Here is a 14,837-nt window from a genome sequence, read left to right on the forward strand (position 1 = left end):
GAGGCGGGGCGGGGCGGTGAGGGGGCGGGGCAGGGCGGGCGGGGTGCGGGAGTAAGGGCGGGGCACTGGGTACCCGCCCAAGCGATGCCCGGTGCGGTGCCCGCGGGGCGCGGGTTAGGAGACCAGTGCCGGACGCGGGGGTGCGGGCCGGGCGGGGCGCGAGTAGGGGCGAGGTGCGGGACCCGGGGTACCGGCCCGCCAGCCGCAGACCCAGTCTGCGCACCTCCGCACGCACAGCCACTCTTCCTCACTCTGTGCGCCCGCTCTTGGTCTGTGCGCTTCGACCTTCCCCGCCGCCCAGAGAGGGCAGGGAAACCACGGGGATGCGGGGGTGCGCCCGAGTGGACGTGGAGACTAGGCAGGCGCCCCGCCTCCAGGCTCCGGGCGCGGTGCGCATCCTCAGCTATTTCTCGGAGGGGGGAGGCGCGGTGGGAGCGCGGCCTCTCTTGGGGCCGGAGGCGGGAGGAGGGGAAGAGCCCGGGTGGGGGAAGGGGAACCTGGGCGCTTTCTGTGCACGCCAAGGGTGAGCCTGGCCTGTGGCTTCCAATGTCCGCGGTCGCTCTAGGGGTGTCCTAGGGTTAGTTTGTGAGCCTGCCTCTTTAGGACTGGTCCAACCAATGAAACCAGGAAACTGACTCTGGAGCTGGGGCTTTAATGGGGTGCTTGGAGGGTAGGTACTCCCTCTCCCCAACCAAATAGAAGAATTCTTAGGATGGGGGGCTGACTGGGTAGCAGAGCAAGTAGTGAGGAGGAACTGGAGACCCAAAGAATTTAATTTTTGCCCCAAGAAATGATGCCCGTAAACACATCCAGTACTAGAAAGGGAAGACTCTGGGTCCCCAACATGGGGGGTCCTGGAGGTTGGAGGTGAGCTCTAGGCCTCTGTGGGGAAAGTCCACTGTTTTACCCCCACCCGCTAGCTGCCTTTTGTGGTTTGGCCCTCACCTAGGCACAGAGGAATGCAAGCCCAAGGGGCCTTGGGGTGGGAGGGTCCAGGGTACCTAGGCCTGGGGTGCCCCTATTTCAGTGTCTCTTCTTCCTGCTGTGCACAGAGCCCCGCCCTCTTGCCTGTCTGAGCTCAGGGCTGAATAAGAGCTCTGCACATCACTCTGCAGATATGAAGTCAAAGTGAAGTCACCCTCGCAAGCAGGAGGAGGAGCTGCCAAGACAGGCTGGCTGGGGACTCTGCCAGCCGAGATGTCCAAGCTGGCCTGCTGGCTGGAGGCCAGGGCACAGTGCTGCCAGCTCGGGAGAGCCACCCTGCGGCCACCAGACCTTGTGTTGCCTGCCTCACGCTCCCCAAGCCCCAAGCCCTTGGATTTGTGGGGCTGGAGTTGGCTGTGGGGGACTCCCCTGGGTGTAAACAGGCCCTACCTCTGGTGCTAGTAATAACTACTAAGGCTGCACATTCAGGCCTGTGCACAGGCAAGGGACCTGATGTGAAGGGAGGGCCTGAGGGGAACTTCTTTGTTACCAACAGGCTCCTGTGGCAGAAGAAGGCAGAAGGAAGAGGGGTGGCCTGGCCCATTCTTCCAACCAGCCCCACCCCTGTGCCCCCCAGGGACCACTCTGGCCAAGTCTTGGCTGACACTGGTCAGGCTGGATGTCTGGTTGTGCTCCGTGTGACCACCTCAAGGGCCCATTTGAGGCTGTGCTCCTTCCTCAGTCCTCAGGCCCTTCCACTCTCCTGTACCACCCTTGGGGGGTCTTGAGAGGACATCTGACACTATGGTGGGGACATTGCCTCTTCTTAGAAAAAGGTCTGGGGAGCCTCACATGTGTACCCCTGTACCCACATGTGCATACACCTGTGTTCACGTACAGGGATATGGGTGCATACCCTCACCCACGTGCATGCCCAGAGATCTGACCAGAGGAAGATCCAGGAGACCGCAGAGGTGAAGCGCTTGGCTTGCTGACCTCGGGTCCTGCATATCCGTAAGAGAACCCCCTGTGAGACTCAGACAAGGCCTGACCTCAACTCTTTGCCCTACTCACCCTTCCATGGGCCCCCCAATGGAGTAGCTTTTCTCCTCTGAATTTCCTGCCCCACCTTCTTTCCCTTCCTTTCTCTGCTCTCCCCTTCTCCTCATTCCCCTCCTTCCCTCCCATTCTCTGCAAGAGTCTCTTCTCCATTCCTTTGCCCCAGCACAAGAACCAGGCTAGCTGCCTCACTGGGGCCTCAGCGCCTTCATCTGTAACACGGAAATAACGATATAGTAACTGCCTTGCAGTGTTGTGAGGCTGAACCCAAATGAAGCATTGACAGAATCAGCACAGTTTCTGGCTCCCCAGAAAATGAGCATTTTTTTTTTCTCTTCTTCCAGGGTCCTCTGAAGTCCAAGGAGCTGTCTGGGTGGTAGGCTGGGGGCAGTGGCATTGTGTGAAGGTTGAAGGTGTGCTCTGAGTTGTATCCTGGCTGGGTCTCTGGTCTGTGTGACCTCGGCATGTTTGCAACGTCTCTGGGCCTCAGGAAGGCAGAGCTCCGTCCCCCCGAGGTGGCTGAAGAGATGTGAGTCCCTGGCAATCAGCATGAGCTGTCACTGTCATCACTGATTCCCATCAGCTGTAGACGCTGAGGCTGAGGCCAAAGCGGTCAGTGGACATTGCTAAGGTAACACGGAAAGCAGGTGGTCCCTAAATCAAGCTGTATGCTGCCCTTAGCTCTGGCTCCCCACTTGTGTAGGTGACGAATCACACCTGTATGCGGATGGCAGCCAGTGAGACTGGCCTGCAGGAGCCAACACCTGTCTCTGGCCCTCCCCATAGGACCTGCAGCTTTCTCAGTGAAAGGAGGGAGGACCCTGGAGCCCCAGAGTCCTCTCTGCCACAGCAGCACTTATCTGGGTGTATACTTACACATTCGGGAGCAGTGGGTTGATTCATGCTGACGCCTCGCTGAGGCTTTGGGGGCTTGCTCACACAGAGTCCCCAGCCCAGAGGTACCACTGGCCCGAGGCCGCTGGAACCTGATGGGGCCTCAGGTCTGGCAGTGCCCGCCTCTTGCCTCAAGGACACCAAGGAGAAGGCCCATCCTGGCTCACGAGTGAGCGTGGTAATAACGGAGCTTGAGTTGGAGAGTCTGGCAGATATGGCCTGAATGCTTTTTAGAAAAAACATCTCCCAAGGCAGTTTCATAATCTGCCTTGTAATGCAGATTTAGACAAGTTTTTACGAATGCACTTTTTAAAATAGGTCTTAATGGATCCTTTGCAGTAGTTACAGTCCATTGTGTAAATGCAAACAGAAGGCTTTTTGAAAACATGTATTATTGATCAGAAAGGCAGCAGCAATTAGAAGCCAGTGTGTCATATCATTCAATACACACTTCCTATACAGTCCTGCTTGTGCTCTCTCATAACTTTCTGACAAATTATCCTGTCCCTGGGAAGCCCTTTCTTTTTTCCTTTTGCTTCTGGGAGTGAAGGAGGACCGCCCCATCAGTTCCTAGCTAGAGGTGAATGAAAAATTAAGCTTCCCTTTACCATTGCAAAACCTATTTACGACTTCTCCGGTTTCAGGACTGAAATGGCAAAACCTTCAGGTAAGATGGATGATGCTTCTCGATTTGGTCTTTGGGCCATAGTGAAAGAAAACAAGACAAAACTCGTGACAGATAGCATGTGCTGTGGGAGGGCAGAATCGCAAAGCCTGCTTTGTGGGAGGGGTATTCAACCAGGGTCCACAGGGAGGAGCTCTGGATGCCCCTCCACAGTCATGGAACCTAAAGTGATCAACTAGCATAAAGCTGAGACTTGTTTTTGCTTAAAAATCCATATTTGGGTCTGTATTTCATCCAATCTGCACATTCCCATTTGCCCTTCTTTTTTTTTTTTTTTTGCAGTACGCGGGCCTCTCACTGTTGTGGCCTCTCCCGTTGAGGAGCACAGGATCCGGACGCGCAGGCCCAGTGGCCATGGCTCACAGGCCCAGCCGCTCCACGGCATGTGGGATCTTCCTGGACCAGGGCACGAACCCGTGTCCCCTGCATCGGCAGGTGGACTCTCAACCACTGCGCCACCAGGAAAGCCCTGCCCTTCTTCTTGAAAAGTTCATTTATTTAACAAACATTTGCTGGGCACTCACTGTATTCCAGGCACCCTTTCCAAAGTACAGTGAACTAAACAAAGACCCTCCCTTCTGGGTGCTTCTTAAGGACAATCACCAACACGTAAGGCACACATGCAGCACAGTCAGAAGTGACCCCAGATGGGGTGAGACACGGGGCGGGGTGTTTATCAGGGCTGGATGTCCTGGAGAGCTGACTTTGGGCAAAGACAGAGCTGCGGGGACAGCGCTGCCCTCAGGGAGCAGGGAGGTGACAGGACCTGCCCTGGAGTTCCCTGCGTTGCCCCAGCAGGGACAAGGGGCTGTCCTTTGTCTCCACACGATAGCGTCTTCTCAGCAGCCTCACCTCATCCCTCTGGAAGATGCAGCTCTGGTCTCTGAGAGGGTTACAGCCTGCAGGGTCTGCAGTGTATATACTCTGGCCTGGGCAGTCTTTTGGAGCCGAAAAAACCTGCTGTGCTCTTGGTGTGCTGACAAATAGGAAGTCCGTTGACTTAACGCCCTACGATGTCTTCCAAAGCCTCCCTGCCCAGGATGGTGTGGGCTGCAGCTCCAGGAGCAGTGTGCAACTTCCACATCCATCTCAGGCCTGCAGGCGATGAGGCAGTGCGCTGTGAGCTGTAGGGTAGGGGGAGAGGGGGGCCAGCCACCTGCCCTTGGGGGGTGCCCAGGGTGTGAGGGCACAGCCTGGGTGGCTCCCCCAGCCCCCTGTGCTTGCAGACAGGCCCAGGAAAAGCAGGGCACTTACTTGCCCCCTTCTCCCCACCCCCACCCTGAAGTGCCCCAAAGACCTCGCTCAGCTGTTGCAGCAGCCCCAGGTGGGAGGGGGTGCCGTTCTCAGGTAGATCTAGGGTGCCCTCCTTGCTTCCCCTCCAGCACCTCCCTACGGTTGCTACCTGAACTTAGGCGCACTGGGGGCTCCCAGCCCTGCTGAAGACTCCCTACCCAGCCCGGATGGGGCCCCTCCCTGCTTGCTGAGAAGCTGGCCAGCCAGGCCTTCATCCCGTAGGCTGTCCAGTGGAACGTTCTGCAGTGGTGGTAACTTCCTGCTTTGTGCTCTCCAACGCGATGGCCACTGGCCAAGTGTGGCTGTGGAGCACTTGAAATGTGCCTGGTGTGACTGAGGAACTGAATTTATAATAATGTAAAATTAAATAGTCATATGTGGCTAGTGTACTTGCTGGGCGTTGATGCTCTAAGAAACACCTTCCCAGCCTCTCTCGGAGGCCTCTGGGGGCTGGGCAGGCTCCTAGCCCAAACCTCCCCCACTGGAGGGAGAGCGGAGGAATCAGAGCCTGCCGATTCGCCAGCCCCAGTGGGCTCTCTGATCCAGCAGTTGCCGCTCTGTTTCCTGGTGGTTTGAAGATGCCATAGTCACCCCCCTGCCCAGAACGACAGTGGCATTGCTGGGGTTCACCCTGGGCACGCTCTCTCACTCGCCCTGGGGAATCTTCTGTTCCCATCCAGGCTCGGCCCCGGGCCTGACCATGCCTCCTGAAATCCCTGCTTCCTGCAGGCAGAGTGAGCGCTGCAGGGCCCTGCTCTCAGGGGCCTCTTTGGAAAGGGGCTGATGAGCTCGTGCATATTAAGATGTGGTGATGAAGGGCTGTCAGGGGACTCTGTACAGCAGCCTGAGACCCAAGGGCCTGCTCACTAGTGCTGGGAGCTCAGCATCCGGCCCCTCTCCAGGGCCCTTGTCCCTCTGCCTCCAGGCGCCCCTCCGTGGTCCCAGACGCCCCACGTGTTCTCTGGCCACTGACCTCCACCGGCTGTTCCTTCTGCCTGGGAAGCTCTTCCTGCCTCCTCCTGGCCCCTTCTGTTGTTCAACTCCTATTCAACGCTCAGAAGTCTCAGCTCCAAAGTACCCCTCTCCCCAGTCCGAGCTCAACTGCTCCGTCTAGACAATCTGAAGGGGCCCAGTGTACGTCCTGGTTTTTTGTTTCTGTTTTTTTGGCCGCAAGGCATGCGGGATCTTAGTTCCGCAACCAGGGATGGAACCCCTGCCTCCTGCATTAGAAGCGCAGAGTCTTAACCACTGGACCGCCAGGGAAGTCCTGCTTCCTGGTTCAACTGCGCTGTATTTATCTCTAGCCCTCTGCGTGGGGACCTGCTGAGATCTCAGAGTGCCGATCGGGTGACCTGCCCTGAGAAATGACCCTCGTGGCCAAGAGGACAACCTGGGCAAAGGCACGAGGTATGCTCAGGAGGCAGGAGGGAAGGGCGTGGCCGTCTGCGGTGACAGCATCAGTGTGCCAGCCGTGTGCACACTCACACCCCTTTGCGCCCCTTCTTCCTCTGGGCTGCCCTCTCAGTGTGAATGGGAGCCCGTCTAGTCTGTAAACATCAGCAGAAGGGGCGACAGGAGCAGAGGCTGGAGCCGGAAGACAACTCACAAGGAGGGAACAAGGCACCCCAAATAAATCATTTGGGGCCTGACATTTGGAGCGTTTGAGTTTGAGACCAAACACAGATGCCCTTTAGATAAATACATTTTTGAGACGTGTTCTGCAGGAGAAGTTTATGACTTTAATAGGTTTTTAGTGTGAGACGAGCATCAGGAAGTGTTTTGTTGAGAGACTTTCTCTTAAAAGCTCAGAATCCTCTTTTTCCCTCCGGCCCTTTAAACAGAAGGATACAGAGATCCTCAGCAAGGGAAGCTTCTCTTTCTCCCCGTTCCCTGGGGGTTGGCTCTGGGCTGGGATAGCTCAACTGAGGAATGTTCTGGGAGGTTCTGAAGATCTCAGTGCTCCAGGCCATGGGGGGTGGAGGATGGGGGGTCTCTCGGGAAGCTGATTTAGAAGCTTAGAAGCATCCTCCTCCCTCAGAGCAACTCCTCCTCTCCTCCCCAATCCCCCCACCCAGAGGAGGCTGATGGCTGCTCCTCATGGATGAGAAGGGCTCTGTATGGAGGACGGGGGTCCCCCTGAGGCCTCCGGAGGTTGGCAATTTTCTGTGGATTGGAAACTTTACAAAGATCCCTCACGCTGAAGCCCAGGAGTATGAAGGAGCTGAGCTCACCACAGGCCCTATGCCAGAGAGGAGACACAAGGAGAAGGTCAGATGCAATCATGTCTGGAAGCTTCTCCCTTCCGACTTAGAGACAGGCCCCCACCTGCCCATCCTGGGCTCTGTCCCAGGACCTCCAGGACGACCCGGGTCCTGCAGCCGCCTTCTGCCCAGCTCTTGCCTGAGCACCAAGTGGCCACATGTGGGGCTGCTTCTAGTACCCCGTGCATGCTGCTCAGCCCTCTCCCTGCCCCCCAAGACGGGCTGCGTTGTGAGGGGGCGGATGCCATCTCTCCCGTCCTTGAATGAGGCCAGTGTGGAAGAACTCACCCCAGGTCGTCTGTGCTGTGGCTCTGGACCACATGGGGAGGACCCCTGGCCGAGCTGGACTGACCTTGGGCTTGTCCTCCCAGCACAGTGGGTGTGGGTGGGTCGAGGGCACATGGCACCCAGGCGGGAAGAGGAGGGGCCCACTGAGACCCAGAACCTGGCTCGCAGAAAACACACAGATGGAACTGAGAGGAAGCCCAAGTGAACTTAGTGGTGGCGCGGGCTTCAAGGGCACACGCAGGCCACTTCCTAGCACAGCTGTGAGATGAGCACTGGGGTAGTGGGGGATGGGAGAGAAGGGACAGTCGTGTCTGTGCTGTTCTCCAGACAGGACATCTCCTGGGGGCAGGAGAAATGTTCCCATCAACCAGTACACCGAGAATCCACATTGATTGCAAGGAGGTCCCCTCATTCCCCTTAGGTGACACCTAAGGGAGACCTTCTGAGGACACCTGGAACCACATTTTCAACGGCTCCAGCTGCTGTAACTGAGAAATCTGACCTCAGTTTTTCCATTTCTGTGGATAATTTCGCCCTCCCACCCTGCTCCTCCATCTCCCCCACCCCCCGCCCAGCCCTGGCCCTCAGGGGCCTGTCTCAGACCCTCTCCTCACCCCAGACCCCTCTCCTGGTCCTGGTCATTTTATCCCAGGTTGTGTCAGGAATGAACGAACAAGGAGATGGATGCAGAGAGGCTGGGACCGAGCAGGGACCTGGGTGCCGGCCCTCCCTATCCCCCGCCCAGCCCCCCACCCCAGGCCACTAAGTCACCTCCTCAGCCCCTGGGACTTGCCAAGACCCTCATCAGGAGTCCGCCTAAGGGATGGATGAGAAGAGTTTGGATGAAGCACCTATGATCTTCTAAAGCTTCGCTCCTGCCTCATAATTATTTCCTTACAGGATCCAGACGCTTGGATACGGCCGATTTCTTAACCCCATTCACAACAACATTTTCTTGTTTTTTTCACGGTTGTCTTGGAAGCAGCTGCCCACAAACTGAAAGGAGCCCATAAACTACATATCATTGTTGGGGTCTCTCATGTCCTTGCCTGTGTTGGGGGCAGGAGGGAATGACCTCTGTTTTATTTCCCAGGTGGATACTCTGGCTGGGGCAGGGGGTGGGGTGGTTGATTGGTTACCCATTTGCATCTGTAATTTATCAGCATTCTCAAAATCCTAAAGGTTTGGGGCTTAATTATTCATATCTGACCCCTAGAAGAAAGGCTGAGTGAGGTCGCCCTGGATGGCAAAACTGTGGGGTCCGAATCATCTCTCCTAGAAAAGGAGGGAGGTCCTGGGTAGGCGCAAGTGAGAACAGCTCATGGCTATGGACATCCCACCTGGGGGCAGCCCTGGACTGGAGCTTCTAACTCATTCAGGGTCACAGTACCTGCCTGGGTGGTAGCAGCATCCCATTTTACAGGTGAGGTGCAAGCCCAGGGGTTCTTTCTCTGGGCTTCTTTCCCTCACTCCACACTGCTCCCGGTTCTCAAATGCTAGTGCAGCACTGGTCAAACACAAGTGTGAGCCCGCCCCGCAGGTTCTAAGGCTGCCCTCAGGACCAGTTCCCAGGGGTTCCTGATGCTTCTAGTCCTGGGTCCACACTGTGGGATCCACTGCCCCAGAGCATGATGGGATGGGAGAGACGCAGGTCAGGGTCTCAAGGTGGAAGGTACCTGCTTCACCGTCCCGCCAGCACACCCTGTCCCCAGTGAGCCTCTCCTCCTCTGCGTCTCCTCCCTATTCCCAGCCTCCTTCGGCCCCTGGCTTACACCCGTGGTCCTGGCGTTGCTGGGAGCCCACCCAGAACACCCCTTCTTTGCTCCCCTGCAGGGACTCACCTGTGTTTGCATACAGCTATCTCCTCCTAACACCCATTTCTTTAGCTGGGTTGCTCATGCGAGACTCAGGCCTGTTGGAGTCCACTGGGGGACCCAGCACCCTCACTGTGCAGGTAAAGAGGGGGTCATTTCTGTGACTGGGCTGGGTCCTACTGTGACTTGTGACCCAACCCTTGCATGGTACTGAGCACATTTCCCCCGTCTGCAGAGCAAGAGGGCTATCGCCATCGCCATCACCCAGAGCATGCCTGCTTTGCTCCCCTGCAGGGGACCTATTTCTTCACCTGGGTCCCTCAGAGCAATATGGCTATTGCCATCTTCCTGATGACCATATGCACAGCTCTAGGGGACTTGGTCTCTGCCAAGGCATAGTCACTTGGTAGAGCCTGACTCAGGACTTGTGTATGGCCAAGGGGGGGACTGGGGAAGCTGAGGGAAGAGGAGAGGGCAGGGGACCCTGCACCCTTAGTCAGGGTCTCATAGACCCCTCCAGACAGCACACATAGGTGGCGGTGGCGGCAGTGGCAGTGACTCTGGCTGGCCTGTGCATTGTTATCTCCAAAGACTGAGTCTTTGGAGCAAAGGAATTTTCATTCCTTTTTCATTAATGAAAACCTTGCAGGCAGAGGAAGCACCCCACTAAATGACTGATACTTCACGAGATATGCACTGCTCAGAAATGTCTCCTAGTCAATGAAGAAGAGATAACAGTCAGTGGAATAAAAATTAATCTGGCCACTATAGGAATTAATATAAAAACATCAGATGCGGGACTTATAAGGGATGCCACCTCCAACTAACCCTCCCTGGGTTAAATACCCCAGGGACGATGATTTACATTCTGTGCTACAGGCCTCTGTGGCATAATCGATAGGGATGAGAAATGGGGCCACCCAGCCGTGCCTACCCATAGGGCTGGGGAAGGGAGCCAGCGGGGGGCGCGTAGCTAGGGCTGACCTGGAGGCTGCTGGGAGCAGGGCCCCATCTGAGCCATCTGCTCTTTCTCCCCCTTCCTCTACCTCCCTGATGAGCCCCAGGCCTGTGGCTGATGGGTTTCTGGAAGTCTGGGTCATGGCACCATCTCACGAGGCCTCACCCCAGCCCCCGACTCCTCCGGGGGTACAGGAGGCGGCCGGGGGAGAAGAGGGCAGGCTGGGCCATGTGCTGCCAGAGACCAGAGCAGTGGGACCCCCACTGGGAGCTGGGCTTAGGTGAACCTCCTGATGGTAATCAATCACTCACCCATCTTTGCTCTGCAAGAATTACTGCTCCAAACTCTTGGTTTAGGGTGGAACTTGTCTAAGCGACTGTTTATTCTCATCACCCAAGCTTAGGATCTGCTGTTTCAGTTGAGGAGCTTTAAGTCTAAGCCCTTGCCGGTCAGTCCCCGGGGTTCTTCTCTGCAGGGAGCTTCAAGCTGGGGCTCATGCCCGGAAGCAGATGGGCTTCACCGCAGCTGCAGGGCTGGCCTTCCTGCTGTGCCAGGTGAGCGGTGAGTTATCCTCGCTTCTCCATGGTGAGGGCCGTGCTTTCGCGCCACTATGTACCAGCCACACCCGGGTTGGGGGTGGGCAAGCCAGTGTCAGGGCCAGCCAGGTTGCCCCCAGCTGGCTCCCTGCTCTCCATCCTCCTTGGACCTGCTCCTGGGGGGCGGGGCAGAGGAATACCCTGTCATGGCCCTTGATGTGGAGACCCCAGAGGAGGCTAATGCTAGGAGGATAAAGTGTTGATCCTACAGCCCCTCCCTGCCAAGCCCCGACCATCCCTCAGCCACACTCTCTACTCTGGAGTTCCGGCAGCTGTCCGGGGGGTAGGGGGGCCCAGCTCTCCACTGTGCCAGCCTCTCATCACGTCCTGCCCTGCCCTCTGCTCTTATGTTACACCCTAGTCATTGCTCTTCAGATGTGTTGTCGTCTGCTGCTGGACTCTGACCATACAGCCCCCAAGGAAAACGCCTGCGGGGCTAGTAGTGAGGAAACTTTGGGGGGAAGGGAAATTTTGGTCCCTTGCTCTTGATGACACAAGAGCCTGGCCCTTCCCAGGGAGGCCTACTGGTGCCTCCTTTGAGTGCCCCACCCTGAACAGCCTGGCAGAGTGCCCTGGGTGACCCCCACACTTCTGTGCACTCTCACAGTGGGTGGACCCGGGGCAGGCCTCCATGCCTTATGTGGTGTAAAGCCAGGGACTAGTGCCATTGAGCAACCTTGGGGGTAGAAAGGCCCAAAGGGACCACTCAGTCTAAGCCTCATCATATAGATGGAGAAACTGAGGCCCCAGAGAGATGGGCCAAGGCCACAGAGTAAAGCAGGCCTCCTGGCCCCAGGGCCCTCTGCCCACTGAATCGCCCACGATGCTGGTCTGGGCTACCATGCAGTCATCTTGAATCCTACTGAGACAAACATAAACCCTAATATTATTCTTTTCGTTGTATTAGGAGTTGAACTGCATCCCCCCAAATCCATATGTTGGAGTCCTTAACTCCCTGTACCTCAGAATGTGACCTGATTTGGAGATAGGGTCTTTACAGATGTAATCAAGTTGAAATGAGGTCATTGTGGTGGGCCTCAATCAGATATAACGGTGTCCTTATAAACAGGGGAAATTTGGACAGAAACATGCACAGAGGAAAGTTGAGGTGAAGAGACACAAGCTGAGGAGAGAGGCCTCAGACAGATCCTTCTATCACGGTCCTCAGAGGAACCAACCCTCATTTCAGACTTCTGGCCTCCAGAACTGTGAGATAATAAACTTCTATCGTTCAAGCCGCGCAGTCACGGGAAACTGATAGACCGTAAGGAAGGTTCTGGTAATGAACTTACAGCACTAATAGTTTTATTTGTTTTTTAATATTTTGGTGGGGTGGAGTGTTCATATTTCAGATTTTTTGTGTGCTTTTAATTTTTTAGTTTGTTTTGTTTTTATGGATCCACAAATTGGAATATATTTATTAACAATCAGAGATTCAGGAGGAGATGCTGAAGGAAAAGGCTGCCTGGTGCATTCTAGGGGCCGAGGCCCTTTTGGGATGTTGGCTCTGATGTTGCTGGGATAGAGGTCAGAGAACTCCTGGATATGTGGGCTTTTGGAGGCATGGAGTGGACAAGAGAGCCATAGCCCACATCTCCTGCTGTCTTGGTGATGTTTTCTGTACCCACTGATGGCAGAGACCTTGGATCCAAAACCCCATGGTGACCCATCTAGGGCACCTCCATCCAGCCAAAGAGATGGAAGGAGTGGGCTACTGAGTGATTGCCTGTCCTTTCATGTAGTAACAGGTCGGTGTTGTTCTAATGAAAAGGACTTCATGGGCATTACTGGTGTAGGCGTAATCACACAATATGTATTTTAAACAAAATCACAGACCCACACTTGGTGAAACTTATTCCAGAGAATTTCAGCATGTTGTTTGATCCGCCGTTGGCCCACCCTGCTCAGTGTGCTTTTGCTCTCACAGCAGCCCTGCCACTGGTGGTTTTCAGTGGAGGCTTAAAAAAAAGGAATTTCTCCGCAGCCCAGAGCTCAGCTTGCTGTAAGATCACAGGAGGGATTCAGAGACCTCACAACCTTTGGGAAAATGACCAAATATCTCATTCTGAAGGCTAATATTTAACATTTTGCTACCATGAAAACATTCCCCATTGAATAGAAACCCCCAGGCAAAGCTTCCAGGCATGATTTGCTTCCCCTCCCGTGCATGGCAGACCCCCTTGAGTGGCTCTCTCACACCCAAACCAATTAGAGCTTCCCAGGACGAGGAGCCCTGGGTCCACACACATCCTCAGTAGGTCATCCACAGAGCGAGTGCTGCATCCCGGGGAAAGAGAAATTCAGGGAAGGCGAGGGATCACCTAGGGATCACCTAAGGCACTGTTCTCACGTCTATTGCTCAGTGTATTGCTGAATAACAAACCATCCCCAAACTGTCTTAAAACAACACCATTATTTCTTTTGCTTATGAGTCTGTAACATGGGTAGTGCTCAGCTGGGGTAGCTTGTCTCTGCTCCACTCCGCTTAGCTTAGGGTGGCTTGCAGGCAGGGCTGGAATCACCCAAGGTTGTGACTGGTTGGTGCTGGCTGCCAGCCCAGACCCTCTGCCTTCACTGGAACCGGCCACCAGGACACAGAAGTACAGCCCTGTAGGAGCTGGGCTTCCTTACACACGGTGGTCAAAGTCATACCACCTTCTGTGTCCTAGCCTCGGAAGTCACCCTGCATCTCTCTGCCATGTTCTCTTCATCGCGGCAGCCGTGAAGGCCTGCGCAGTTTCAAGGAGAGGGGAAACAGAATCTGAATGGGGGCGGTGAGGTGGATGGCAAGATTCTGGAAGAGCATGTAGGGCAGAAATACTGCTGTGGTCATTTGGGGAAAATGTAGGCTGCCACATCATGGCCCAGAGGTCACACCAGGGAGTCTGGGTCAGGGGGGCATGTGCCCAGTATGATTCCCCATCAGGAGTTAGGGACACAGTGCAAAAAATGCCTCCCTACTGCCGCTGAAGTGAGTCTGAGTCAATACTCCACAGGCCACACCTGTGTTCCCCTTCGGCCCCGTGGGCCCATCAGCACGAAGACCAGCCGTAATCCTCTCTCAAGGCTCCTCAGCTTTGGCCATCTGTGATGCCAGGACTCTCCAATCTATGGAATGAGTCATCGGTGGAATCTCCTTCAGCAAATGACCAACTCAAAGGGAGGATTTGTCATGCCTGGGGCGTTTTATGAATCTTGTTGCTTCCTCTGGCAAGCTGTGATTCCATCAGTAATGACACAGCCAGCACAAGGTGATGCTTCCAGGGCAGATGCTCTGATCAAGGGCACACGGGAGAGACGTGTGACCCACGCCGGGCTGCCGCTCCCCACCTGCCTCAGGGGACCCTGGGTGGTCGGCTCCTCCCAGCCAGGGTATTTGGGTGGGGTAGGGCTGCAGCCTCACCAAGCTTGCACGCTATACCTGTGACACTTTTGTGAGTGACACAACACCCTGAGCCAGGCTCCCCTGGACCCCAACATGAGGGGGGAGCTGGCCGGGTGCAGGGACAGCTGTTTGCACACAAGGACCCAGGCCCATTCCCTGCTCTTCCACTGCCTGGTGTGGGCCAGTGTTCACCGGCTCACCTGAGGCCTCCTTCCTCACCTGGTGCACAGGTGACACCCACCTCGCAGCAATACATGTCAAAGGGCTCAGCCGGAAGCACTGACTCCAGTCTTGTCTAAGCCTGAAGGCTGAAGGCCTCCACCCCACTGGGCCTGCGGTGACCCTCCGCTGTCCACATGCACTCAGCGCCCAGCAGCCCCGGATGTGCCCATCTGCCTGCCGGCCGCCCCACACTCACCCCGGACCTCTCCTCGCTTGGCTTTCCGGACACAGCCCCTCCTCTCTTCCTCATCCGTGTGCCTTCCTCAGCTCCATTTCTCAACATGGATGTGTTCGCAAAGGATGCCCATCCTGGGCCGTCAGCTTACCCCACACTCACTCCTGGATGGGCGACCTCACCCAGGCCTGGCTTTGAACCCAGCCCACCCCACCCCCAACGCTCGCCCCCAAACCGCCTCCACTCACTCAGCTCCTCCTCCCCCCGAAGTCCACTTACTGAG

Source organism: Kogia breviceps, chromosome 2, assembly GCF_026419965.1.
Source record: "Kogia breviceps isolate mKogBre1 chromosome 2, mKogBre1 haplotype 1, whole genome shotgun sequence".
Lineage (NCBI taxonomy): Eukaryota > Metazoa > Chordata > Mammalia > Artiodactyla > Physeteridae > Kogia > Kogia breviceps.